Source organism: Mauremys mutica, chromosome 8, assembly GCF_020497125.1.
Source record: "Mauremys mutica isolate MM-2020 ecotype Southern chromosome 8, ASM2049712v1, whole genome shotgun sequence".
NCBI classification, from domain to species: domain Eukaryota; kingdom Metazoa; phylum Chordata; order Testudines; family Geoemydidae; genus Mauremys; species Mauremys mutica.
Window position 1 is genome coordinate 81563140 of NC_059079.1, and position 27474 is coordinate 81590613.

Here is a 27474-nt window from a genome sequence, read left to right on the forward strand (position 1 = left end):
TCTCTCTCTCTGAGGAGGGCTGAGTGGAGGCAGGCTGGAGAAAACTATAGAGAGCAGAGTAGGTTCCTGTGCACACCCTGCGATTAGGGTCTGTAAGGATATGTCTGCACTGCTTGAAAAGGGGAAAAAAAACAAAAAAAAAAACCTCTCAGCAGCAAGTCTCAGAGCCCCAGTCTACAGACTCAGACTCATGCTTATGGTACTAAAAATAGTCATCTAGATATTCCTGCTGAGGCTGGAGCTCAGGCTAGGAAGCTCCCTCCCCACCCCCACACCACTTGATGGAGCTAGGGTTGCTAGGTGTCTGGTTTTCGACCAGAAAACCGAACACTTGGTCGAAAAGGGCCATGGCGGCTCCGGTCAGCATGGCTGATTGGGCCGTTAAAAGTCCAGTCAGCAGTGCAGCAGGGCTAAGGCAGGCTCCCTGCGGCTCCCAGAAGCAGTGGCATGTACCCCCTGCGGCTCCTTGGCGATTAGGGGGGCTCCGCACGCAACTCCCCCCCCAAGCACCAGCTCCGCAGCGCCCATTGGCCAGGAACCACAGCCAATGGAAACTGTGGGGGTGGTGCCTGCAGATGAGGTGGTGTGCAGAGCTGTCTGGCTGTGCCTCCACATAGGAGCCAGAGGTAGGACATGCCGCTGCTTCTGGGAGCTGCCTGAGGTAAGCGCTGCCCGGAACCTGTGCCCCTGACTCCTTCCTGTGCCCAACCCACTGCCCCAGCCCTGATCCCCTCTTGCCCTCTGAACCTCTCAGCCCCATCCCAGAGCCCCTTTCTGCACCCCATTCCCGGCCCCAAGCCAGAGCCCTCATCCTCTCCGGCATCCCGATCCACTGCCTCAGCCCAGAGCCCCCTCCCGCACCCTGAACTCCTCATATCTGGCCCCACCCTGGAGCCCTCACCCCCAGCCGGAGCCCTCACCCCTTCCCGCACCCCAGCTCCCTGAGCCAGCCCGGTGAAAATGAGTGAGTGATTGAGTGAGACTGGGGAGAGCGAGCTTCAGGGGGAGGGAGGGATGGAATGAGTAGGAGGTAGGGTGGGGCCTCGGAAGCGGGTCAAGGGTGTTTGGTTTTGTGCGAGTAGAAAGTCGGCAACCCTAGACGGAGCCTGTGCAGGAATGTCTGCAATGCTATTTTTAGTGCTGTAGTGCCACCCTGAGCCTGTAGATGCGGGCCCTCAGAATCGCTGTCTCTGTAATTTTGGTTTTTTTGCAGTGGAGATGCACCCTAAGAAGAAGGGGAGGTCCCTGAGAGAAGGGGAGGGAAGGCAGTGGGGAACCCTGCTAAGAACTGCCTACAGGGAAAATGCCCTCGGAGGCTGTGTGAGCCCTAATGGGCAAAGAAGAGACTCCGCAGTGCCTGGGAGAAAGGCTGTAGAGCAGAGAACTGCAACGTATGCAGAAGGGTCACCTGTTTGGACTCTTAATTGGATTCTTTGTAGAACTTTTTTTACCCTGAAAGAGGTAGGGTGACCAGACAGCAAATGTGAAAAATCGGGGCAGGGGTGGGGGGGTAATAGGAGCCTATATAAGAAAAAGATCCCAAAATCGGGACTGTCCCTATAAAATCGGGACAGCTGGTCACCCTAGAAAGAGGGCTGAGGTGACCGCGGAGGGGGGGGCGCGGCTGAGCTTTGAAAGACATAAACAGAGACAGCTCATCTCAGGGCAAAGAAATGAACGTTAGAAACTAGATGCTAGAGTGGGCGTTGGAGATGAGAACCCCTGCAACACCACAACCAGATGCCAAGGGGGGCTACAGTGGTGAGTGGAACCACTTATAAACACTTTTTCTCTTCTTATTGCTTTATTTATAATTTGACGTCTTGTTTAAGGAGCAACCACACTGCATAGTTTAGTCAGAGTGAGAAGATTGTTACTGCAATGAGACCAGAATGGAAAAATTTGCTTCTAGGCACCACTCTGGGAATAACTTGTATCCTTTAGTTTGACTTTGTCTCCCTTGGAGCTACCTACACCCACTTATTGATTTGGGGTGGGGAGAGTGTAAGGTTGTGTCTCTCCTAAAACATTTTTGCTAAAATGTCCCACTGTTGCTAGCACTTTTTCAGACGGTATAGACAGGGCTTCAGGCAGTCGGGATGTTTAAAGTATGTTGTCACCTAACCCTGCTCAGAATAGATTGACACAACGTAGTGCTTAAAACAGCAGTGGCCTCCTTGGCATTGTGTGTACACTAGTGGTCGCTGTTACTACCACTGGTAGTAGCAAAAATAGGAAAATTTAGCAAAAATGTCCCTAATGTAAATATACCTTGTGTGTCTAATTTGATGCTACTTGTACTTCAGGACTCTTAAGAACTTTTGAGTTAAAGTAAGCGGTGATGTATTTTAACTTACACCTTCCTGAAATTACAATTCAAGCTCATCTCTAGTTACTTTAGAAATATAAGGAGCAGCACAGGTGTATTATAGAATACTGATCAGATCAGCAGCATAGAAAACTGATCAGATCAGCAGCATTAATATATACTACCCATACATCTCCCATAGGGAGTGCAGGGAAATGTGAGTTGCTTGATAAGCCATTTCTGAAGACTTCAGCGGTGGCCGACTTTCAAGCAGGGCTGGCGCTACCATTTTTTCCGCCCCAAGCACAAAAAAAAAAAAAAAAAAGCCACTCGGACTACCGCCCGAACTGCTGAAGCTAAAAAGCCGCTCAGACTGCTGCCCGAACTGCCGAAGGAAAAAAAAAAAAGCCGCTCAGACTGTGCCGCCCCAAGAATGGATGGAATGCCGCCCCTTAGCATGTGCCGCCCCAGGCACATGCTTCCTCTGCTTGTACCTGGAGCTGGCCCTGCTTTCAAGCATCATCAGTCACGATTGCTGGGCAACTACTTCCTCGGATGGTCTATAACCTGTCACCTTGTTCCTTAGAGAGACTGGGCAGTTGAATCACTTGATTCAGGTGTGGTGCCTTGGAACATATCTAAGTTTGGGGGAGCTTAGTCCATACTTTCAATTTGGCCCTATGTTTTGTTGACAAGAGAGTGGGTTGAGTGTATGAAAGCTCCAGTACATATTAAACATATTAAAATTATACTTGAAAAAGTACTAGAGGATGCAGGGAACAATTCTAAATAAACACTGGAGGATAAACTCACATAATATATGTTTTCCATTTAAAGTCTAAAGTTCTCTGAAAGAACCTCTTCCTACCCAGGCTAATCAGTATGGCTATCCAACTTTAGCTTTCCCTGTTAAATTGGATTTAACAAGTCTTAATGATTAGACATAGAGTTTAATCTCAATTTAGTTAAAAGAGTTTCTCATATGTTAATATATAAGCAGAACTTTTAAACATGGGGAGTTCTGTGAGCTTTATTAAATGGGGGGGAATTGTAGTGTAGAGCCACCTACTGGCTATTTCTGGGATTTAACTGTGTGTGAAATTGTACAGAGCTTGAATCTGGCAATGATGATGCAATAATTTTGAGTAATCAGATTCAGTATTTAATTAAGAGAGTATTATGGTCAGAGATGCACATTACAAAAGTGTGCACGTGTGAGACAGTATTTATGTAAAGAAAACATATGAATGAATCCTGTGTACTCTGAATACTCAGAGTGTAGTGGATTGGGGCAGTGATGTGGGGATAAATGTATCCCTTTTAAAGGAACTGTTCCTTTGGTCTTCTGTTGTGTGTTGCTTGTTTCCTCCCAGCGCAAAGTGTAGTTTCTTGAAGATATGTTGCAAAGTGAAAGGAAAGCATAATCGAATGATCCATCCAGATGTTACTTCACAAATGCATATTTTCACCACTTAATAATAAAAAGTGGTTTGTGTACCAACTACTGATTTTTTAAAGGTTGTGTGTGTGTGTCTGCCATTTTTATCTGGATTGAGCTTCATGGGTCTATGCTACAGCTGGTAAAAAAAAGGATAAAAATATATCACAAAAATTGCTGATGTGGTATCCATTTCACTGGATTTTAAATGGAACTCCCCACATTTTTCTAATTAATTTAAAAAATAGTTTTTAGAATGGGTATATTGTGGATTTTAGTTTTCCCCTTTTTGCTATTATGTGCAATAAAATGAATGACGTCTTCATTTCATTTTCATTTTTTCTTTCACCTCCCACTTTACCTTTTTCCTTCTAATGCTGCACTTTCTCCAACTTTTGAAAAGTTAGAGTGGCAAAGGATTTTTTTTTTTGGCTATTCTGCAGCCATTCCAAAGCTGGAGAAATTTAGAAAAATTAGAAAGGAAAAACAAAAAAAATAAAGCTAAAGAACGTTCATTATATTATATTCATTAACAAAAAGAAAAATAGAGAATATGAGGGGAAATATGAAATTAAAAAAAGTCCGTTTTCTAAAACCAAACCAAAACTAAGCAAAATGTTAGTTTAAAATTAATAACATTTATATCTTGTTTTAAAATTTCCTTTTAAAAATATGGGAAAAAATGACAGTATCCATGGAAAACAATATTTTCAGTAAACCCCCATTTTTGGAGAACCAACTCTTAAAATGCATACTTTTAATGAAACCATCAACTGGTTTCAATTCAATTAATTTTGTGGTGTCAGACATCTTAATTCTGTGGAAACACAGGTAAACTACTTTAATTGTTTCCGTAGCCTGGACATCACTGCATGGCTACCACCATTATGTCTGCCAACTTTTTGTAACAGCATGAGTGACAGAAGAAAACAACCATGAACTGCTTTACCAGGTAATAAAGGCTGCAGTATGAACCCCAGCATCATTCACTACAATATTTTTAAGGAGAAAATGTGAGTAAACCTGGAAAATAATATACTAGACTGAAGCTACAAACCACAAAGGTATCACATATTCCACCTGGCTTTATTTTTAAAATACAGAAGTGTTCTTTTTATACCAGGGACACTTTATTCTGCCAATTCAATTCAAGAATTTTTGTACGTTTCTTTTATGTAATGTAACAATTCAGAATACTAACCAGGTTAAAATGTAAAGTATGTCTTCTTTATAACTTATGCATTAGGTTGTTTTTTCCCAGGCTCTTTCAGTGGAGGGGAATTTTGTTTGTGATGTTAATAACATAGCTTGTTTGCACTGGTAAAACAGAGGCAGGATAAAAACTGGAAAAGACAGGTTGGCGTGCTGATCTGCTTTGTTTTGTTTTGCTTTCTGTTTTTATTTCTATTAATTTAAATCATAATGTTATAGCTTATCTAGCTACTGACTAAGGCATGTAACAGCGACACTGCTGTTTTGAATTAATCTTTCCTTCATTGTGGTTCTGCAGAACTAGTAGTGTATGTGGAAGTCTGCATCTGGGATCTTTTTTTTCAAATTCACAGTATGTGCTGGTGTATCCCGGATTTCTTTTTAAATTATTCAAAAATAACTGGGTTTTTCATCACAACATTCAGGAGCATCTGACTGGAGGAAAGGTTAGAACAATAAAAAAGGTGAAATTAGAAACTAGATTATCTTGAGATTCATTTACTGATCTCTGTGTTCCTGGAAAATCTTTGTTTTCATTGTATTTCTTATTTGTATGCTTAACTTCTTATGAGTGCAGACATATTTAATTAGGGATTAATGAAAGCTTTTTCATATTACAAGCCAACTTGCCTTCAAGCTAATTTCTGTCATTCAGAGTGCTATAATGCAGAACTTGAATTAACATGTGATGTTGTAAAGCCACTGTTTTGACACTAAACATATAGCTGGATATTAGAATTGTACACATCTATGCAACATACTGTTACAGTTTAACAGAACTTTAGTTTGATACCTCTTAAGAAATGTAATCTAGGTTTCCTTTGTTCTTTTTTTCTAGTTCTCCAATTTCCTCAGTCCATATGGGGGTTAGAAGGAAACCTGTATTTTCGTTTTGAAAGAATGCTATCCTGTAATGTGAGGGACTTCAGGTGAACTTATATAGGGTGTAGATTTTAGAAACACAATCATAATTTCACATCACATGTGTGGTACTTACAGCCACCCCTGCTTTGTGCCAAAATGCCACTCACCAGTAACCAAAAGATGATACCTTTTCCCTCATCCCATCTCCTATTCTTCTTCAAGGTGTGAAACATCACAGCTTGTAACTACACCAATAAAAATAACATATGAATCAGTTCAGCTAAAGCTAGTTTTCCTGCATTGATTTACATTCTGTTAACCTTCACTTGAGATGATAAAACAACTGGCAGGGTCAAACTAGTTTGCTTAGATATGGTACAAAGCAAAGTGAAATTTTGCTTTCTCCCCCTCCCCCCGCCCTCCAAAACAACCTCTCCTTTCTCTCTGTTTGAAATGTACAGTAATGGGAAGTTTATTTCTGGTCCTCTCCATAGCTCTGAGAAAGAATTTCAAAAGAATTTTTGTTATAGTTGAAGGGGCATTCCACAGGATCTAAGCTGTGATTGTATGTATATGCCAGCCCTATTCAGATATCGGTCTTCATAGGTCCCTAGAGGAATATGAGCAAGCTTAGGGAAACTCATTGGCTAATTTGCTCCATGCAAGTATTTATTCCTCTCCCCCCACTCCCCCTTTTGGTTGGTAGGGAAACCCTCGGATCTGTTAGTGAACTTTTGATCTGAATACAGCACTTACGCAGCGTTTGAATGGAATTTCTATGAACTTGACTCAGAAGGAGAGAATGTGGAAAATAAGTCCTCCAAATACAAAATGTGATCCAGTAACCCCTCCTCCTCCTTGCCTTCAAGTGGCAACCTCACAGCTATTCAGCTGAGTGGTGCGTGGCCCAGAGGGGGCAGAGCCAGCAGAAGGAGAAATGGCTTTGGTCCAGAGAGCAAAATGCGAGTTTTCAGGAAAATTAGAAAATGTTGCCCAAGGCAGGTCCCAACATGCACGCTGAGCTTGTTATATATTTATATATATTTTTATATTGGTGTTTACTTTGCTTTTAAATAAGCAATTAATGCAGCTAGTGAGTAGAGTATACTCCCAATTTTCTGAAACCTTATTATCCGAACCTCTGAATTATCCAAATCCTGGCCCAGCTAGGGGGACAGGGAAGGGATCTGGAAAAATGCTGAACTTTGGATAATAGAGCAGAGACCGCTGGCAAGGAAGAAGACCATTTTGCTGCTGAATGGCTCCTGGGGCATCTCAGCGAGCCCTCTGCAGCTCTGCTGTCATAGGAGTGAGCGAACAGGGCCGTGACAGCAGAGCTGCAGAGGGATCCCTGCTCTGCCTCTGTCTCTACCGCCCTCTTGATTATCTCAACTCCTGTTTATCCAAATAAAATCCACGTCCCCCCCATGCTATTCAGATAATTAGTAGTATACAGTACAGCATCACATACAGCTACCTAGAAGGTACTGCGCAGGTCATCTACTTCAGAGGACTGCTGTGGAATTAAGTTTTTGTAGTCGGTGAACTCTTGAAAATAAAACAAAATGTTCAAGACCCAGTTGCTTATGGCTTTATTTTGGTGGGGGGTGTTCACATAAACTTTCTCCTCCGACATTGCTTCTTTCTTCAATTCTGTGAAATGCTCAAACCAATCTATAACTTCGTGATTGTTGCTTATGCTGCATACCATGGTTACTGTTTTGGCATCCGCGAAAATATAATTCATATCCACTTACTTTGAAAGCAATTTAGCTAAGAAAGATTTTCCATTAGATGATAACAGCATAGGGTTTATGACACAGAAGGTATGTTTGTGCTGCGTGTTGGGAGACTGATTCCCAGCTCGAGAAGACATACCTGACGTTATTCTGATCAAGATAGTGCACTAAAAATAGAGTGTAGCCATGCTGGTGTGAGCAACAGGAGGGGCTAGCTGCCCTGAGAACATGCCTAGTGTCTTGTGTGTGTACATACTCAGGATGGCTAGCCCCTCCCGTAGCTTTCGCTGCCACAGCTTCACTCTGTTTTTAATGCGCTAGCTCGGGATGTCTCCTTGAGCTGAAAATCACACATACCCAGCTCCAAATGTAGACAAACCCACAGAGGAACAGCTTGGCTTCTATTTAAGAGAGGGCAAGTGATGTCAGATACAGAGTTAATTACAATAATTTGAGTGATAATGCTTTGTAACATATTAATTCGAACTGCCAACTTATCCTTCCTCTGTGGAGGGAGGAAGAACTTATTTCTTTTACATACAATCTTGCACATTGCATATATGTGAATACCCACCTACGCCAATTCCTCTCTTTAGGCATGGTTGTAAACTCTTCAAGGAATGGTCTGCCCTGTTTTCCCCTCTGTATGTTCTGTTGTCTGTCATCTTTATGCAGATAAATATGCAATATAAAATTACATATATGGCTCTAGTTCACGTGTTGGTTGTCACTTGTCCAGGAGTCTTGCTATAGAATAACACAGAGCTTGTTTTCTGAATTGAATGTGTTCAGCCATCTGCGTAGCTGCTTGGGTCATATCCTTTCTAATTTAAGTTTCAAAATGATCTCTACATTTGCTTTCTAAATTAGAGGCAGCAGAAATAGCTGCCATCTATTGGCCAACAGCAGTGCTTGTAGTACCATTTTAATTTCAAAACAATGTGATCTAAACACTGTTGAAATTGATGTTTACCTTGTGTGTGTTTGTTGTAGGTTAGTTTTCCAAACACTTGGGGCCTGATCTTACCATCACTTGAATAGAACTCTCATTGCAGTCGCTGGGAGTTGAATATATGCAACTGACAGGTTGGTCAGACTTCTCTTGATGTGTCATTGTTCTGTATTGTCTGTGGCCATCCCCTAGAGAAACAGTGGAAGCAACAATATAATTTTATCTCCTTCCTCTTAGGTTTCAGTTGTGGTCGCAATTACCACAAAACAATTTTGGACAGCATAAGCCATTAGAGGGGAGATAATCCAGTCACAAGGGATTTGGCATGCAGACACATTCCCTTACCACTCCTAGGCCATGAAGGAGCATCTCAGGATGCATGATCCTTTAAGATCCATATCCCTGCCAAGTTTATTATGCGAAGCCCTCAGATTTCCTCACTAATTAAGCTGTCATCTTGGCAGCAGGGCCTTGCAAACTTGAATCACCATGAAATACTCCCACAAAGGTGGCTACATAAAAGTTTTATCTAAAATGTAAGAAAACAGAGCTTCTAGTGTCTGAAGGTAATCAAAAATACCCATGCTGGAAGGGCCAAGTTTGCACTGTGGGAAAAATGTCTTCCTAACCCAAAAGCCTTCTGTATTCCAGGAAGTACAGCACAAAACAAAAGCAGGCAAAAACCAAAACCGCAAGGAGGGAAAGGGGGTAGCAGGAAACTCAAATGGCTTCCCGCCCAGAAGAAACTAACTAATAGTAAAAGCACTCATGGTCATTAAACACAAACCATCAAGCTATGCCCCAGTGAAAATATTGGTGAAACGTGGGCAGAATTTTCCCTTCAATCTTACCTATTGTCAGTCTCCACAGGTGATGTCATTTCTTCTTCCAGTAGAAGATAAATTGCCTTAGTCCTGTGCTGCCACATCAGCAGGCAAAGGGCTAAAATTTAATTGTTCTAAAATGCGCTCTCTCTCCCTTTTACATGAATCATATGAATATCATGTCTGATTTTCTCTGTGCAAAAGTGTCCCTAAACAGGTCGTTTTTCTTAATTATTGTCACATCCATACAGAAACTCTTGGGCAGGTTTTGGGGGGGGAACAAAAAATAAGCCTTCAGAGAGTTGATCACAAGGTTTTGTAAATTTTAAAATGCCTTGTCTTCTGTGCATTACAACATCCAGATCCTACTGAATCACACTGTGTGTAGGTTCTTGGCAGGAGGGAGGTTCACATCTGTTTTAAAATGTTGGATCTCCCTAAATAAGATAATGTTTATGAGCCTTTAAAGCTGTGGTGTGGGAAAGGGTCGGGTGACTGCTGAAAAACTGGCATAATGATGAAATTGAAATGACAAGGATAGACATGGTCTGTATTATAAAAACATGTCTGACATGAAAACAATGGCTTCTCCTAATCTTTTAAAGCTGTGCCTTCTGCCTATGGCTTGTCCCGTAGATGCTGCCTTCAGGTTCATTTGACTTTGGTTTGGGAAGAGGATAGTTTATGCAAACAGAAAGTTGATCTTTGATAGGATGGGCTGCAGCACCATGCTGCTACCAAAAGAAGCAAGCCAGCCAGGGCATAGCTGTGGGGCAGCTTTTCAGTATCATGACTGGAATTAGAGTAGTGTCTAGACTTGGCTGACTATGCACTTAATTTAAGAAAGTAGATGAAGCCAAGAACCAAAAAAAAAGGGGTACAAGAAGTAGAAAAATGACAGTTATCAAAGAATTTCAATGTGACTTTTGAGTGTTCTCGCACATACGTGTTGGGTAAAGATTATTACACTTGACGTGTTAGGCTGATGTGCATAAACAAAACGTTGCATGGAATGGGGTGTATAATCGGTGATTATTTTGTTAGAATATGTATGAAATGTTCTATAAAGGTGTACAATTGTTAGCTTGACAATTGGTCTTTGCAACCATCCATCCTTTGTGTCAAAATCTCTTATTTTAGTTCTTGACTTTTCACAATGCTGTGTTGAGTAATCTATATATATTTTGTGAGTTACCCTATATTCACTTGGCTTCTTGCTACATATCAGTAGTCTAGCAGTATAGCTCTTTATAGCTTCTGCTCTCCGTGGAGTAAATTACAGCAGAGAATTGATCTATATACATTTATACAATTTTGATCGTGTCTACATGAACATTTACTTTCTGACAAGCTAGGGTGTGGCTCTATCCCACACAAGCCTTCCATGGAGGAACTGTCCATGTGGACCCAACTGATGCACATTAACAGTTCTTCTGTGGCAGGCTAGTGTGGGATAGATTCATACCCTAACTTCCCATGAATGGAATGTTCATGTAGAAAAGCTCTTCATCTAGTTGCTCTCAAAAAGATTAAAAATTAGTATTTGGTAAAATAAAAGGAAGTTTACATGATAAGAACACTTAGGATTTGTCTACACAGTTTATCTACAGGGCACATAAGTGGGGTGTGAATTCTAATATGTACCAGTATGTTGCACACTAACTGGCTTATGTGGATCATGCTGTTATGCACTAGAAGTTCCCTCATGCATGCTAACAAAGTACTGCTTGAAACAGGGCTATGTAATGCACAGTAACGTTTTGTGTGCACCAACAGGGTATACATAGGTCAGGTAGTAGGCAACATACTGGTGCACATTAGAATTCACAGCCTTCTCTTTTGCACTCCCACACTGTGAAGACAAGCCCTTAATTTCTAAGGAAAATGGGGGAACTTGCATGTTTTGCTCTGGAACCTGAAAAATAATGTGAGATAGGAATGCTTTAAGGGCCAGTTCATCTTCCATCAAAGTCTATGGAGGTTTTTTGCTCAGTTTTCAATCATATTTGAATTGAGCCCCTACTGAGGGATGCTTAGCTGTTGAAAATCACTGCAGGACTACTGTTCTTCAGTGTTCAGAACTTACATTCTCAGTGACATTTTGTTTACTTGAGTACTAAGTGAATTGAAATCCAGATCCCTTGCTGGGGTCAGGAAGCCATTTCTTAGTTCTCTGCCTTTGTATAAGGATCTCTACAAAACCTCAAAAATGTAGAGTTATTACAAAGTTGCTTATTTGCACCTTGTCACCTGTTGAGAAAATCTGCATAATTCTGAATCATTGTTAGGAAGATTTCCCTGGAGAGAATTGGACCCTTTAAAAACATGAAACTTCTATTATTCAGGGCCGTCCAGCGGGGGAGGCAAGTGGCAAGAGGGGCAATTTGCCCCAGCCCCGGGCCCCGCAGGGCCCCCACGAGAGTTTTCCTTCACTCGCTTTGGGGGCCCCAGAAAACTCTTGCAGGGCCCAGGCGGAGCTTCTGCCGCTCCCGGTCTTTGCTGGCAGGGAGGTCCTTCTGCTCCGGGGCGGAAGGACCTCCCGCCGGCGAATTACCTCCAAAGCAGGACCCGCCACCGAAGTGCAGCCGGATCTTCGTCATCCGTTCCGGGACCCGCCGCCGAAGTGCCCCGAAGACCTGGCTGCACTTCGGCGGCGGGTCTGCTTCGGTGGTAATTTGGCAGTGGGGGGGCCCCCGCCGCGGGTCTTCAGGGCACTTCGGCAGCGGGTCCCGGAGCGGAAGGGCCCCCCGCCGCTGAATTACCACCGAAGCGGGGACCCCCCGCCGCCGAAGACCCCGTGGAATCCTCTGGGCGGCCCTGCTATTATTTTATATAATATAGAAAATTACTATTGACCCAATCTTCGTAGTCTAAAGCAGTGCATTGATATTACATCTTTGTATGTTGTGAACCTTACCATAAAACTTATACATTTCCCTACATGTAAAGATGCAATATTAATGCTTTGGTTTTGAGTCAATAGGATTTTTGTTATTTCCAATACATGGTTGTTGGGTTTTTTTGGGGGGGGGTTGAATACATATCTCTGGAAATACTTTCCCCCATCTAAAAAACAAAAGCAATGTCAGAGTATAAGCAGTGGGCGTGATGAGATTGAGCCCCCAGCTAGTTGGCTGTGAAGTGTGCACTTTTTAGTTACATGATAAAAAATGTTGCTTAGAGATTTGCCACCCAGTTTTTCTCTCTGTAACCTGTACTTGGATACAGCTTTCTAACCATTTTGTTAGAAAGGCTGAGGGATAGAAAATAGCCATCATAGAGTGGAAGTGTCAAGAAAAATGATATTTAGTTTCTTGAATGTAAAGGGGGAAAAAGGTTCTCACAGGGTATCTTGGGACCCAGTGTTCTAATACTTTAGGGTTTCATCAGTTGCTTGGCAGATTTCTTTATTTAGGGTTCTTTCACGTAGTTGGCTCAGCTGAAAAGCAAAGAAATTAGATGCTTGCAAGGAGAGTTTGCTCTTCCCACTGTAGTAAATTATTTGTATCAAAGCAGAAGCCAAGACGAACCTGGAGCGTCTTCCTCTACTTCTAATAGTTAATCCTCATATTGGACTTACAAATAGCACATCTGTAATTTCACAGAAAGCATCAAACACAATATTGTATTGCTCAGTTACTTTGTCAGGGTCTGTGTTTGGTGTGCCTGGGAGCTTAATGCCTCGCTATTGGCTTATAAAGAATTTCTGGAGCAAAGCGCTCTATATATAAAGTTTATGCAGCACAAACATCTGGATCAGCTGTGGTTCCTGAAACCAAGTTAAAAGTACAAGGTACTTAAAATATAGAGTGACCAAAGCTAAATAGAGTGTGACAAGGGTAACCTCCTAATTCTAAGGGAAAAGGCACCATCTGTGTTTGCCATGTAGAAAGTAACATATATCAGGAACATGGAGGGCTCTGGCAAAGAAAGAGACATCCATAGCTGTCAGGTGATAAATGTTAGTAAGAAACAGGTGACTTCCAACATTTGGAACACTTTTTGATCAGATGGTACTTTGCCCATGTTGAATTTCAGGCAACAATGTGCTAGAACAAAGAAGTAAACCAACAGATATGCATCATTGTAGCCTTTAATGTGACTATAATAGCCTCATTAAATAAATATTGGAAGAAACTAGACACCAATACCATTCTCTCTGCATGGGAACCAGAAAGAAGTGTTTTGTCAATTCAGTATAGTTAGTAAATAATACTTGATTGTTTATGAAGTGTAATTCGTTCGTGTGTGTAATGGATGTGTTTCTCCTATGGACTGTATTTCAGTCCCTGACAGGGAATGTTCATTCAGAATGAGTGTTACTTATTTTTTAGGTTCAGGTTTTAAAATGCCTTCCTTAGAGCCTGAAGACTTTATTTGGGATGGGATACAATCAGTTTAGGATTATAGGGAGGGATAGAATCAGCTCAGGAATATGGTGGAAGACAGGAGGGCCTTAGGGAAGTAATATACAAGGGAAAGCATCTGCTATCTCTGATTTGCCATGATCCCTGTATTAGGTAACACAACTAAAAAGTGAGTGGTCCTAACCAGGGAACTGGCTGATTGAGGGTATTCCCAGTGTACACCGTGAATAATGAGACTCCTATGGAGTCTTGGATGAAAATTAAAGCTGTTCCATTTTCTAACCCACAAATCGCTGGTGGTAACAATCAAGGAATACTTGTCATAGTACAATCACTTGCCTCCCCCTGCGTGAATCTCCCTTTTTCAAGAACAAATAATAGAGGGAGGGTGTAACATAAAGTTCCCTGCACTAACAAGGAAGAATCTGGCCCAAAGCAGAGAAAAAGATCTCTCATAGTGTTTTTCAAGCAGCCTTGATGAGACCCGGTTTTCCCCAACTTTCACTCCATTATTAATGTTTGTTAGGATAAAATTGACACCCAAGTAAGTAAATGAATTATAGTGGCACCATTTATGCTGATGTCCTGTAGTTGAGTTTGTCAGCTATTCCATCACAGATGCATTTTCAGCTACATAGTATGTAACTTAACTATAAATAATTTCCCTCTAGTCCAAATATGCCTTAATGGGTTTCACCACAGGCACATGTACTTTGTTTAATTTTGAGTAACATGCAATGCAATAATTATCAGGCCATTTGTAAATTATAGGAGTGCCAAAAAAGTTCAATTAGATACTTGATGCAAAGAAATTTCATGTAAATTCCTTTTGCATTTGATCTTTCATTTATTTTTTTTGTCCCTATCCCTATAGAGAACCATAACTCCAAAAGGTTTTCTGCAGGCTAGCTATTCTACTTGATACAGCACTTTAGGTAACTTCTGTAATGTCACAGCGTAGGCAAAGATTCCTTCTAGGACCACCACTGTGGTTGGGAATTCATGATCAATAGCTAATTTACAAGATAAATGTTGATGTCTGTATTTGAGCTTAGGTTTGCAACCTTGCATAGTACCATGTGGTACCTACCTTACTTTATTCTAAAACAGTGGACATCATTTGCCCCAGTAGATAGCATTTAAGCACATACACCCTATTTCTGTCTGTCATGAATCCCACTTTCATCAGTGACGAGTCCATTGTGGGACTGTGGGTTTGCTCATGCTGCTGAGCATTATCCATACTTCTCAATAAAGCCGAAAGCTTTCTGTATCTGCACTGAGTCCAGTCCAACTTCCACTGAATAGTATAGAGATACTCCCATTGGCTTCATGCCCCAAACAAACAGCTAGCACATTAGCTTTCTATATTTCCTGTAGCAACACTCATCATGCCACACTTTGAGCCCAAAAGAAACCAAATCAGTATTTTTGTGTGGATCAGTACTTCTCTATCCCAAACTGCTTCCACCCACATGTACCCTATCGCCATTAGCATAGCTTCAGTGGGTTTTTTTTACCTCCAGATTATTTTATTTTGCACATTGTTTATGAAGTGTAGACAAAAACACCTTCTCAAACTTGACTTTATTACCAATTAATACATTTAAATGACTTAAAAATAAACAGTTCTAAGAGGTTCCATGTGGCATAGTACATACATTTCTGCCCTAATGAATACTGTTTGTACACTGTACACACTATTAATTGAGACTTCCTGTTAGCAATCATGACACTTATACTTAACTAAGAGTTTTCCTTTCAGTTTTTCTTTCACTTATTTTCTAGCAATTCTTCTAAAAACAGCACATTAGTGGGAGGCGCACAGAGAAATGACCAATGAGTTTGGCTGTATTAGCTACTAACTGAAAGAAGTTGGTCTGCCTTTTCAGTGTGTTTGGTTTTCATTATGACACTGGAGTTCTCATTTTTCAACCATCATCTAAAGCAGGGGTCTCAAACACGCGGGCCACATGCGGCCCACAGAGTTCTTCCCTGCGGCCCGCCAAGCTCCCCGCCCCCAGTTACTTCTTGTTGCCGCCAAACTCCCCTCACCCCCGCCCCCCCCCGAGTTATTTTATGTGGCAGCTAAGCTTCCTGTGCACTACTCCCCAATGTTTGGGGCTGGGTCTCTCCCCCGGTCCTGCCTGCCGCCCCCACGCACCTCCACCGAGCTCACTTGCTGCCCCCTCACCGCCTGGAGCCTGCTGCTCATGCTGGCTCCACCTGCTGCTGCTGCAGGGTTCTAGTGCCCCCCTTCACTAAGGCCTGGGCAGGCTGCCCTTTCCCTGCCCTTCTGCCCTAGTCCTGAGCCTCTCCAATGCCCCAAGCCCCTCCAGTGCCCCAAACCCCTCATCCCCAGCCCCACAGCTCTCACCCCTGCACCCTCTCCTGTCCCCATACTCCATCCCAGAGCCTGCACCCCCACCCCTTGCCCCAACCCGGAGCCTGCACCCAGCACCCAAACTCCATCCCAGAGTCTGCACCCCAGATCCCCTCCCCCATCCAAACTCCCTCCCAGAGCCTTAAGCAGGTAGGGGCAGAGTATGGGTGGGGCAGGTTCTGGGCACCACCAAAATTTCTACAAACCTGCCACCCCTGGAAGAGGCAGATCAGGAGTGGAGTGGTGGTGCAGCCCAGTGCAGTGTGTGTGTGGGGCTTTACTGAGTGTATATATTTTATTAAAACCGCTTGGAGGAGGAGGTGGAGAAGCGATGGGGCAGGGGCGGGGCCTCATGGAAGGGGTGGAGTGGGGGCGGAGCCAGGGGCAGCAAGGCGGGGTGTCAGTGATGCGGCCCTCGGGCCCAGGGGCGGCTCCAGACCCCAGCATGCCAAGCGCGTACTTGGGGCGGCATGCCGCAGGGGGCGCTCTGCCGGTCACTTCAGTGGAGCCGCGGGACCAGCAGACCCTCTGCAGGCACGCCTGCGGGAGGTCCACCAGAGCTGTGGGACTGGCGACCGGCAGAGCGCCCCCCACGGCATGCCGCTGTGCTTGGGGCGGCAAAATGTCTAGAGCTGCCCCTGCTCGGGCCAATGCACTAGTCCCCATGTGGCCCGTGTGGTCATTTGAGTTTGAGACCCCTGATCTAAAGCCACTAGGATCACAACAGTTTCTCTTTTGGGGATGTATATTTTTTTCCAAAACAAATGAAAAATGTTTTTTTCTCCCATAAATTGCCCATATCTGTTGTATTACATTTCATTAAGCAAGTTGCTCAAATACATGAATATTATTTATTACGATGACTGGTGGAGTTAACATGGAACATATAAAGTTATTCAATGTTTTAGATACCAGTAATCAAATGCCATGTTTAAATGTTACATTTAAGTGTTGAAACGTTGCACACTATACAATACAAAAATGACATATTCAGAATCATATAGATACATACAGAATGTGCATAGATAATTTAGTCAGCATTAGTAAGCTGACATCTTAATTAATACTTTCATCAATCAGTGCTGCTTCTTTGTCTTTAGAAGCCATTGGTGAAACATAATAATTAATTTTCCATGAGTTAATTCCAGAACTAAGAGAAGTCTTAACTTTTTACTAAGTTCTTGATTTGTAGTAGGACTAGTGGCATGTCTACATTTACCAGGTTAGTATTATCCTATAGGATCCTAAAGTCATTGAGTCAAAAATTACTTCACTGGCCAGTGAATTACAGTCACCTGTGGAGCATGTTTACTGTTTTATATGCAGCAGCACCACACAATAGTTGAGGGCTGGAAGTGAAGAATAATACCACAATCAGTGAAATCTAAAGGGCACAATGTAATAATGAAAAGTGGAATTTAGTTGGACCAGCCTTGTTCTTGCAGAGAATTTGATTGGCTTTTCTAATGACTGCAAGTCATCAAGATCTGGGCATCATTTCAGCCAGAAGACTTTAATGAAGGTGGATTATGGATATAGTATTTTATTATTATAGGAAAGTGTGTTTAATCTTTTCAAAGTAGCTGACAAAACATTTAAGTTTCTCAGGAGGCGAGCCCATTATATACCACAAGGGAAAGAACTCCAGATCTTGCAATCAAAATGACAGAATGCTAAGCCTTCATTGAGTTGGCTTACAAACAGAAGTGGAGAGGGGGAGGGGAAAGCTGCAGCTTCAGATAATTTCAGATTTTATTTATTTATTTATTTGTTTGTTTGTTTTTTTGCTGGGAATAATGTATGTAAGAATCTCTTCTCTGGTCAAAGAGCTCGTTTTATACGCAGAAGAGTTTTTAAATCAATACCAACTTTGATTGTAGCCAATTGAGATCAGTGAATCCTATTGCGTTACGCTAACTTAGCCTTATTTTAGTTTAGATTTATTTAATATTAGAGCCGCGGTGTTATACATAGCTTTTTTTGCTAGTTCTCTGGGACCACACTGGAACTTTAATTTCAGACTTGGTCTTTTGTAGAAAATGGTTGTTAAAATGTTAGTGACCATGCATTTTATTTATATATTGTTGGTTGAGTTATATTGCTTAGAATTGATGTAGAATGCAACATCTTGTGAAAGAAACTGAGTACAAAGATACAAAGAATAGACAAAAGCCACAGGAAAAGCATGAACTAAATGGAACGAAGTTAGTGGGGTGATCTGAGATAGGGGAATGCCTATCAAACTGAAAAGTAAGACCTACAAAACCGTAAATAGGCCTGCAGTTTTGTATGGCTCTGAATGTTGGACACTGAGGAAGAGACAGGAACAGAATGCAGTGGAAATGAAAATTTTAAGGTGAAAGCTTGGAGTTACAAGCATGGACCATGTTCAGAATGAATGAATTAGGGTAAGTATGAAGATTATACCAATTATAGAAAAACGGAGGCTTTGACGGTTTGGGAGATATGAAAAGAAGATCAGAAGAATATATATGAAACAGGGTGTTAACCTTAGAAGAACTTGGATGGATAGATGTCATATGAAATGATGTGATTAGCTGAGGAGTTTCTCAGGACCTGCTTCAAGACAGACTGGAAGGACTTGAAGAGCTGACTCCATATAGATGGAACTAAGACTAGAAGAAGAAGAAAAGCCAAACAGTGATTAGCATGAACAATTACTAAATGAAATTTTATAGCCTGTGTTATGCAAGAGGTCAGACTGAATGAATATAATGGTCTTTTCTGGTCTTAATATGTATAAACGCACTGATGTGTCTCTGGAGGCTGAGTCACTGATTTTAAGTCCAAAAATTAAAGCACATTTTGAATGAACTTTCAAAAGCCACATCCTGGATGTGATTGCTGTTATTAAAATTTGGCAAAAATCATTTATGAAACAGTGCAGTGAGTACATGTTTATCTGAAGACTCTTGACACATACCAAAAAATCCCACTACTTATGATCAGAAAACTAAAATAATCCTCTGTGACTTAGGGTATGTTGCTTAAACAAAGATAGCTGACAGCCTAGTATAAATCAAAGATATTAAAAGCTATAATTTTGTCACTTAGTTTCTGTTGTTTTTGGTTCACTGTTCCTTAAATTTGAAGTTTGACTTATTTTGGTAGTGAATTTTCTCTTGTAATATGAAAATCCTTGCCTTAAATGTATGGTTTGTCAAAATATTAATGAAACTTGGGAGGAAAAATACTAGTTTGGTTTGCCCATTGTTAAGGGAAATGCTAATACACCCATTATAGATTCTAGTAGGAAATCGAAATGAGATACAGACCAAATATATATTTTTAGCATTTTTAAGCAGGAGTTTATTGACCTGCGGGACAAAAAGGATACTATAGCTGAAAACTTTATCAGGTGTTTTGAATTCTGTACACTATAAAGCTCCTGAAAGCCATGAAATTCTGGGTCAGTACAGTAGTTAGTGATTGCTGTTGCTTTTTAATACCATACAGGACAGTTGAGTTCAGTTGGTTCTGAGCTGAGAACCACCTTAAACTCTTGGGGAGGAAGGAGCACATCATCTGTGACTGATATAGATGCTGTTGGGCTCCAGAACAGGGCCCTAATATTCTCCCTGGGCTAGAAGTATATATCTGCCCAGGGCTGCCCAGAGGATTCCGGGGGCCCGGGGTCTTCGGTGGCGGGGGGCCCTTCCGTTCCGGGACCCGCCGCCGAAGTGCCCCGAAGACCCGCGGCGGGGGCCCCTCCGCCGCTGAATTACCGCCGAAGCGGGACCCGCCGCCGAAGAGCAGCCCGGTCTTCGGCGGTAATTCGGCGGAGGGGGGCCCCCGCCGCGGGTCTTCGGGGCACTTCGGCGGCGGGTCCAGGAACGGAAGGGCCCCCCCACCGCCGAATTACCGCCGAAGACCGAGCTGAACTTCGGCGGCGGGTCCCGCTCCGTCTTCGGCGGTAATTAGCCAGCGGGGGGTCCTTCCGCCCCGGAGCGGAAGGACCCCCCGCCGGCGAAGACCGGGAGCGGCAGAAGCTCCTGCGCCCGGCCGCACAAGAGTTTGCCGGGCACCCCGGAGCGAGTGAGGGACCCCGCTCCAGGGGCCCTGAAAAACTCTGGTGGGGGCCTCCGTGGGGCTCGGGGCCTGGGGCAAATTGCCCCTCTTGCCCCCCCCTCTGGGCGGCCCTGTATCTGCCAGATAAGAATTTAAGGGTGCTGGTTTTGGGTTGAATCAGTTCTAGGTTTGTATCATAACAATATATGCTGTCTCTCATCGGATAAACTCCTTTACTGTTTGTCATTTTCTCCCTGCATTATTATTATTACCTACAAACAATATAATTTGGTAGATGCTCCCAAAACCATTCCTCTGTTTTTGCCTGTGGAAATGAATATTAGACTTTATTCTGTATCCTGATGGAATGTATCCACAAACACTGCACGTCCTGAGAGCCTACACACTACATTTGTCAGCTTGAGTTTGATTTGCAGTAACATTACGTTATTCAGGCTAGCGGTGGATTTGTGCAGTTCTTTCAATACCCATGAGTTTCACTGGTTAGAGCTCATGTCATTTGTTCCACTGAGCACAAGGGTTACAGGTGGAAATGTGGGGATGTATTAGGAGGACCCTGGCAGAATTGCTTCGTTGAGCATACCTGCAGGGTTGGGACTTGCAATCTGCATGTGTATGTGTAAATGTCTTTGTATGCTGGATTGTGAGTTTGATTTACAGGTGCCTGGCATGTCCACTTGTTGCCCTTTAGCCTGCTCACTGTGTTCAAAGTGGCATCTAAGGGCAGGTAAATTGCTTGCTAAGTTTCTTACATCAACACAAAGGAGCAAACGTATTGTTGGTTAATTTCCCAATGTATAAATGTTTTTTAGAATTAAGCTATAAGGAAAGGACTGTGTGATTGATTTCATATAGTGTGATTGGCTGCCTAGTTTCCTATGTTCCTTCTTATGTTTTTTTCCACTCTTTACGATGATTTTCCTACTGATTACAATGGGTGCAGTGAATGTAAGGGGGATGTTATGGTTCTGCACCTTCAAAATCTCTTTGCTTACCTTAGGGGGAGCATTTCTGAGAATTAATCGACAATGGGTGTTAGAGAAACAAGGTGGGTGAGGTCATATCTTTTTATTGGACTAACTTCTGTTGGTGGAAGAGACAAACTTTGGAGCTTCATGAAGTTCTTCTTCCGGTCTGGAATGGTAACCCAATTGTTACAGCTAAATACAAGGTGGGGCAGATTTTTAAGCATAAGGGGCTAACACATGTTACAAGAAACCTGGGATCAAATATGTGTACAACACTGAAAACAAGAAATATTAGAGTAACACAGTTACTGTGTCTGTGACGCATACTTCTCATTCTGCCAAGGTCCCAAGATGGGGCATAATGTATTAAAAAGAACATAAGAGTGTCAAATTATCCATTGAGGATACAGAAAATGCAGTGAGATTCCATTCTTCAGAGCAAATAACTTTCTCAATAACTTTATTCCATGATTCTTTTTCTGATATAAGTTTCCAACAATAAGTGAATTTGTATTAAATATGCATTGGGTTCATTTAACTTGGGGACTGAAGTGAGGGGCATTTGAGATGCATGCTGAGGTCCTTCTTGTTCTTGAATCTGGAAAAGTCTTCCCTTGGTCAATAGTTAATTTATAGACTTTGTGATCAAACTGGTGCAACCCGACCCAAAAAAAAAAAGTAATGAAGAGTAGAGCTGGGAAAAATAACTGTGTTTTTGTTTGGTTTGCTGGATATTCTGAAAAAAAAAAAAAGAAATAGTTTGGGTTAGATCCAAAATCTTCCTGGCAAAGAGAAAAGTTGGGGAAAAAATGTTTTGGGTTAAATGTAAAGTTGCATTCAAATTTTGAGGTTTTTTAAAAACATTTTTGATTTTGCTTCATTTTATATTTTATTAAAAACAAAGTAATTTTGAACTGAAAAATCAAAATGTTTCATCCTGAAAATGTCAAAATGAAACATTTCAGGTTCTTTTAAATTTGATTAGGTCTTTTTTTTTTTTACCAAAACAATTTGGAGAAACTGACATGAATTAACAAAGTATTTTGGCATTACTGAACCTGTTTGATATATTTTTATACCCCCCACCCTCCAAAAAAGAAGTTCCAGCCAAAACATTTTGTCTAGTTCTAATAAAGAGGGCTTGTAAAGAAACCTAACCGCTGCTTGAGACCACAAGCACTAAAGTTACAAGACCCTATCCTCCATAATCCTTCTGAAGCGGAGAATTATGTCCTAGAATAGGCCCTATGGAAACTAAACATTAGGTCTGACAGGGTGCTATCTATTTAAACTTCTTATTGCAGAAATCAAGTATTTGCAATAGAAGCTCTCCCGCTGAATGCTTGCACACATACTCCTGAGTGGTGTTACCCTAGATTTAACATCCAGACAGACAGCACACTCAATCGGTCAAACCAAGTCAATTGCAGTTTCTGAGAGTACTAAATTAAAAAGCTGCAAGGCAGCTTTGACAAGGAAAAACATGTGAGTGGAGTGCAGAGATTAAGTACCAGATAAAAGGAGACCAGAGACAGAACAAGGAGTATTTGTCTGACTTATTGAGAAATACAAAAGACAAGATACAAGCTACAATATGAACCATTAGCCCAGTGTGCATTTGCTAGATGTTGCTTGTAATTGTTTTTGTGAAGTATTTTTTTCCTCATTGGTATCAAGGACACTAGTAGTGGGTCCATGGCCATGCGGCTCTTTTAGTTCATGTTAGTGTATTATTTTTGCCTTGGTCTGATTCCTTGTTCTCTGTTTCTCATATACAGAATAAACCAACAAAGAAATAGTTAAGAGAGGGGGAAAAACTGCCTAGAAAATCTTTTTTTTTAATGGCATTTGCTGGGAATCCCTGTCTTTGCAAATAATTTCATGGAGCTACAGTTAGACTAAACAGGGAATTAGAATTATAGCATTCTTTGGAAGACTGCTTCTTCCTTGGTAAACAATGAAGGGGATAGAATTGCTGTTTGTTTGATGTACCCTCTAGCTTTGTGCTGTATTTAATTTTGCTCAGAAATTACCATTGTACAAATGCAGCTTTTTGCACATTTTCTTCAATGTCTGGATTTAAACGACAACAGCGTTACTAGGTAAACGTAACAAAGGAGAAATCTACACAGCTGAACATGTTAACTGGACTTTCAGCTTTTATTCAAAGGAGGCAAAATACGCTCACTTTATTCTCTGTCATCTTCTACCTATCCAGTCCCCCACAAAAAAGCTCCTGCACTCTATAAATCATGGTTTTATTAGTTGTTTGATTACAGTTACAGTCCTTTCCCTCCTACCCAGGCCCCCTCTTGTTTTTCTGTTTAGTTTGTGCTCCATCAGAGTCCTAGCACGGCCAGAAGGCAGTGCTGGGTTTTGAGTGGGGTTAAAGCTGATAGGAAAGAGCTTCTTGGACAGCACTTTAGGGAGACAGTTAAAAGATTAGATGGTAAATTTACTTAACAGAGACTAATCTACTGGGACTGAACTTCATATCCTGTTTTGGGATAATATATTTCCTTCTGCGCTCTGGAATGAATCTGTCATCTCAAGTCTAATAATGAGAGGCAGAGGATTTTTAATCTTTGACCCTCTTCCATATAATTTAATAATGGCTGGTTTCTTTATCTTGTTTGGAAACTAACTGATATTAAACTGGCTGTTATCACTAGGCTGAAAAACGCAATGCTGGGTTTTGCCATTTAAAATTTCTACCAGAAAATATGGAGTGAAGCTTTATATAGTTAAAGAAAAGAATGTACTTGCAGGTATTTTATTGAACACCTTATTTCGGAGGAATTGTTCATTTTTCTGTGTTTCTGAAAAGCAGAGCCCTGCAATTGGATCCTTCCATGCTATTTGGCTCTGCATGATCACAAGGTTTCATCCACATGGATCAACTTGCAGGATTGGGGATTTACGACAGGGTGCATGAGATTTATATGGCAAAGCTGAGTGGGCTCTGGAAGTGTGATGATAGTAAATTACCTGTGAATAACTAAGCAATCTATTATGATACCCACAATAATAAAGATCCCATTTTTGATAGTGACAGAGAAAGTGACTGTCTCAAGTTCAAATCTGAGCAGAACTTTACTTGAGGTTTGTAAAAGCTTGGCTGATTTTTAAAAACATTGTGTGTTTGTGTTTGTGTGTGTACACTCTTATACGTGTTTTGGTTTCGTTCAGTAGCAACAATGAGAACGTTACTACTTACATTTTTTGTGCTGCAGTGCATATGGGAAGGCAATCTCTCTGTCTCTAGGAACTTAATATGTCGAGAGAAACTGTTTGTCCCGATTTAACTATAAATCATTCTGTAATTCTGTAGAGAAATCATTTTCACATCCATTTGGTATCCTTCATTTTCTGAAGCGTTATTTGATTTTGCAGTTGGATATGGTGGTGTTGAAAATAAGGATGCTGTACCAGGCTAGAGAGGGGTCGCTGTGTCTGAGAAAGGTGTTGTACCAAGCCTAGCACAGTGGGTACCCACCACTTGTGAACTATTCTGGCCTTGGTATGGAGGACAAACCCCTCTTATGAAAGCCCTGCGTTCTTGTAATTCAGAGGTTAAATTTGTTGTTCCAGTTTAAGCCAGTGGAAGTTTTGCAAATGACCTTAATGGTAGCCAGAGCAAAACCCTGGAATGAACAGAGGACTTCACTTGATATTGAACATTTTAATTTCCAAGCCACAGGTATTGGATGTGGATGAACATGGACATGGCCAGGTGTGGGTCAGCATTCCCTGAGGTTGGAAGGCTTTTTTTTCTGTAGTCAGTGTGAAATAAAAAGTAGATCAGGAAAACCTTCGGTTTGAAAGCATAGCATTTCGGGGAAGTTAACTATGGTAACAAGGATAAAAATATGAAATATTGTGCTATAATCAGAAATTTCCATAGCAACACTTTTGCGGTGGACTCATCAAATCCCCAACTTTCACTTGTAATTCACAGTGCTACTTTATTGCAGTGCTGTTTTCTCTTAAAACCCGAGCTATGCTATTCCTAATTAGTAGTAAAAAAAAAAAAATCACTTTTTTCTTCTACTAATAAAAGTGCTTGCTTACTTCATGATACTGATTTAGTTACTGGAAAAGAGATATGGTGGCTATAGATGTGTACTGAGACAGATTTCCATTTCCAGAATTAGCTCTAACTTAGTCATTCATAGCTGAATCTAAATGGTATAAATAAATACGTGATGCTTTGTTTCACTTCTGTACGTTACATTATATAATATGTCCTTAGTGTGCAAGCTTCACATTTTGGTCCTGAGAAAAAGATGTGGCATGTTACAAACATGCAGGATATTAAATATTTCCTGAATTTGTTTTTTCCTTTAAACTGAAAGCAGTTGAACACTTGGAAGAAAACAGAGATAGAGAAGATGGATGGAAATTGAATATTAATGGGTGGTAGTAAGGAAAAAGTAGGACAATAAGAGGCTGGTTGAAAGAAAGATGTCCTGTGTTTGGAAGGATGATTGCCACATTAACATAGACATAGAAGCAGTAGATTAGAATAGTCATCAAATCTGGATAATGCAGATAAACCTTTAACTAAAGAGGATTTCTTTGTATCTCAATGGGTATGTCTACACAGCAATTAAAAACCCACGGCAGGCCCATGCCAGCTGACTTGGGTTTGTGAGCCTCAGGCTAAGGGGCTATTTAATTGTGGTGTAGACATTCAGGCTCTGGCTTGAGCCTGGTCTCTAGGACCCTGTGAGGTCCCAAAGCTCAGGCTACAGCCCAAGCCCGAAAGTCTACACCACAATTAAACATTCTCTGAGCCCGAGTCAGCTGGCACAGGCCCGCCACAGGTGTCTAATTGCAGTGTAGACATATCCAATGGTTGTGTTTATTTCCCCCCTATTTTAGCACCTCTGAAGGCATGTCTACACTATAAACTCAATTTGACCTAACATAGGTGTGTGAAGCTCTCCACCAGGTGCAGCTGTGTACCTGGTGGGAAGTGGAACACTGGGTAGGGAGGAAAGCTGAGCTCCCCCCAGGGAGATCCATGCCTAGAGTCCGGTGGGGAGTTGAGAGCACAGGCGGCAGCCTGGCTGGGAGCAGGGAGCTGGCACCCTGAGGGGCAGCAGGGCTCCCCACAGGGAATGGGGAGCTCATGCAGCAGCCTGAGCTGGGGAGCCTAGGTGGCAGCCTGGCTTGGAGCACAGACCGGCAGCAGCCCGGCTGGGGAGCCAGGAACCAGCTTTCTTGTCAATTTCACAGCTCCACTGGAAGGAATGACAGCCAATAAATGTAAGTAATGCAGTGTCTGTTGTTGTATTATTATAGACGTGGCTATTGTTCCAGCTATTGCAGGTTGTGTTTTTCGGAAGGGATTTGTTACTCCAAATTCATCTGTCTCTTTTAGCACAGGCTTCAAGCCACATTGGTGACAACACAGGATATGCGGTGGTTTTATTACATGAATCAGTACAATAGTAGAGAACTTGTCCACATTCCTAAATAGCCATTGGAACTGCTACTAGGTGGTAAACGTGTCATTCTTTTCGAAGAGGCCAAGGACTGAATGAAGATGGAAAATGAACCATACTTTCATCTCTGGAAATAGTCTCTCTAAGTCGGCACATTTAAGTGGGCTCTTAGGAAAAGCTTGTGCTGCCATTGCTTGTTCTCTGGACAAATAGATTACTTCAGTTTCCCGGACTGTCTCCAGCACCTTTCACCAGCACTATAAATTGTCATTACCCAGCTCAAACTCAAAAATGAAACAGAGGGTTTTTTTGTTTTTGTTTTTGTTTTTTTAACATGAAACAAAAATGGCCCTGAGTTTTAGAAGCTCGAATCAGCTTTATACATATGTATCTATAGATTTGTATATTTAGTCCAAGTAATGCTTTGAAGTATGCATTTTGTTTTAGAAGCAAAGCGTGGGTGCTGTTTTTTCACTGAAAGAGGGGGGAAAAAGTGCCAATATCTTAACATTTACGGCCCACCCTACAATAATGAATGAGGTTGGAAATTGGTGAATAATGTAGTTGACCATTTGAAAGAAACAGATTTCAATTTCAAGCTTGCAATGTTTTTTCGTAAGCTACAGTGACTAAAACATTATTTTTAAGTAAGGAGAAATCCCTCGAGAGAGTCCATGGGGAAAAGAGAACATAGTAATAGTTTGTTTTAATTTTTTTCTTCAAATAGCAAAAATCTTTAAAGCACAGTGAGAAGATGACATCCTGACTCTTGATGCTGGTGTCTCCCACAAATATCGTCTCCACAGGGAAGAATTTTGCCTGCTCTCGGCTGAATTTTTAAGTTAGTGTAACTATTTTAATAGCAGTAAATCATTCTTCAGACTGGCCAGCATTAGAGGGGGTCATGGGCTAAGTTGAG

At 41.7% G+C, this 27474-nt stretch overlaps 1 protein-coding gene across 1 annotated transcript in view; it reads left to right on the forward strand.

Moving 5' to 3' along the window:
- Positions 1–27474, forward strand: part of SLIT3 (slit guidance ligand 3) — a 768837-nt gene that overhangs the window by 276911 nt on the left and 464452 nt on the right. The gene's annotated exons all lie outside the window — the stretch shown is intronic.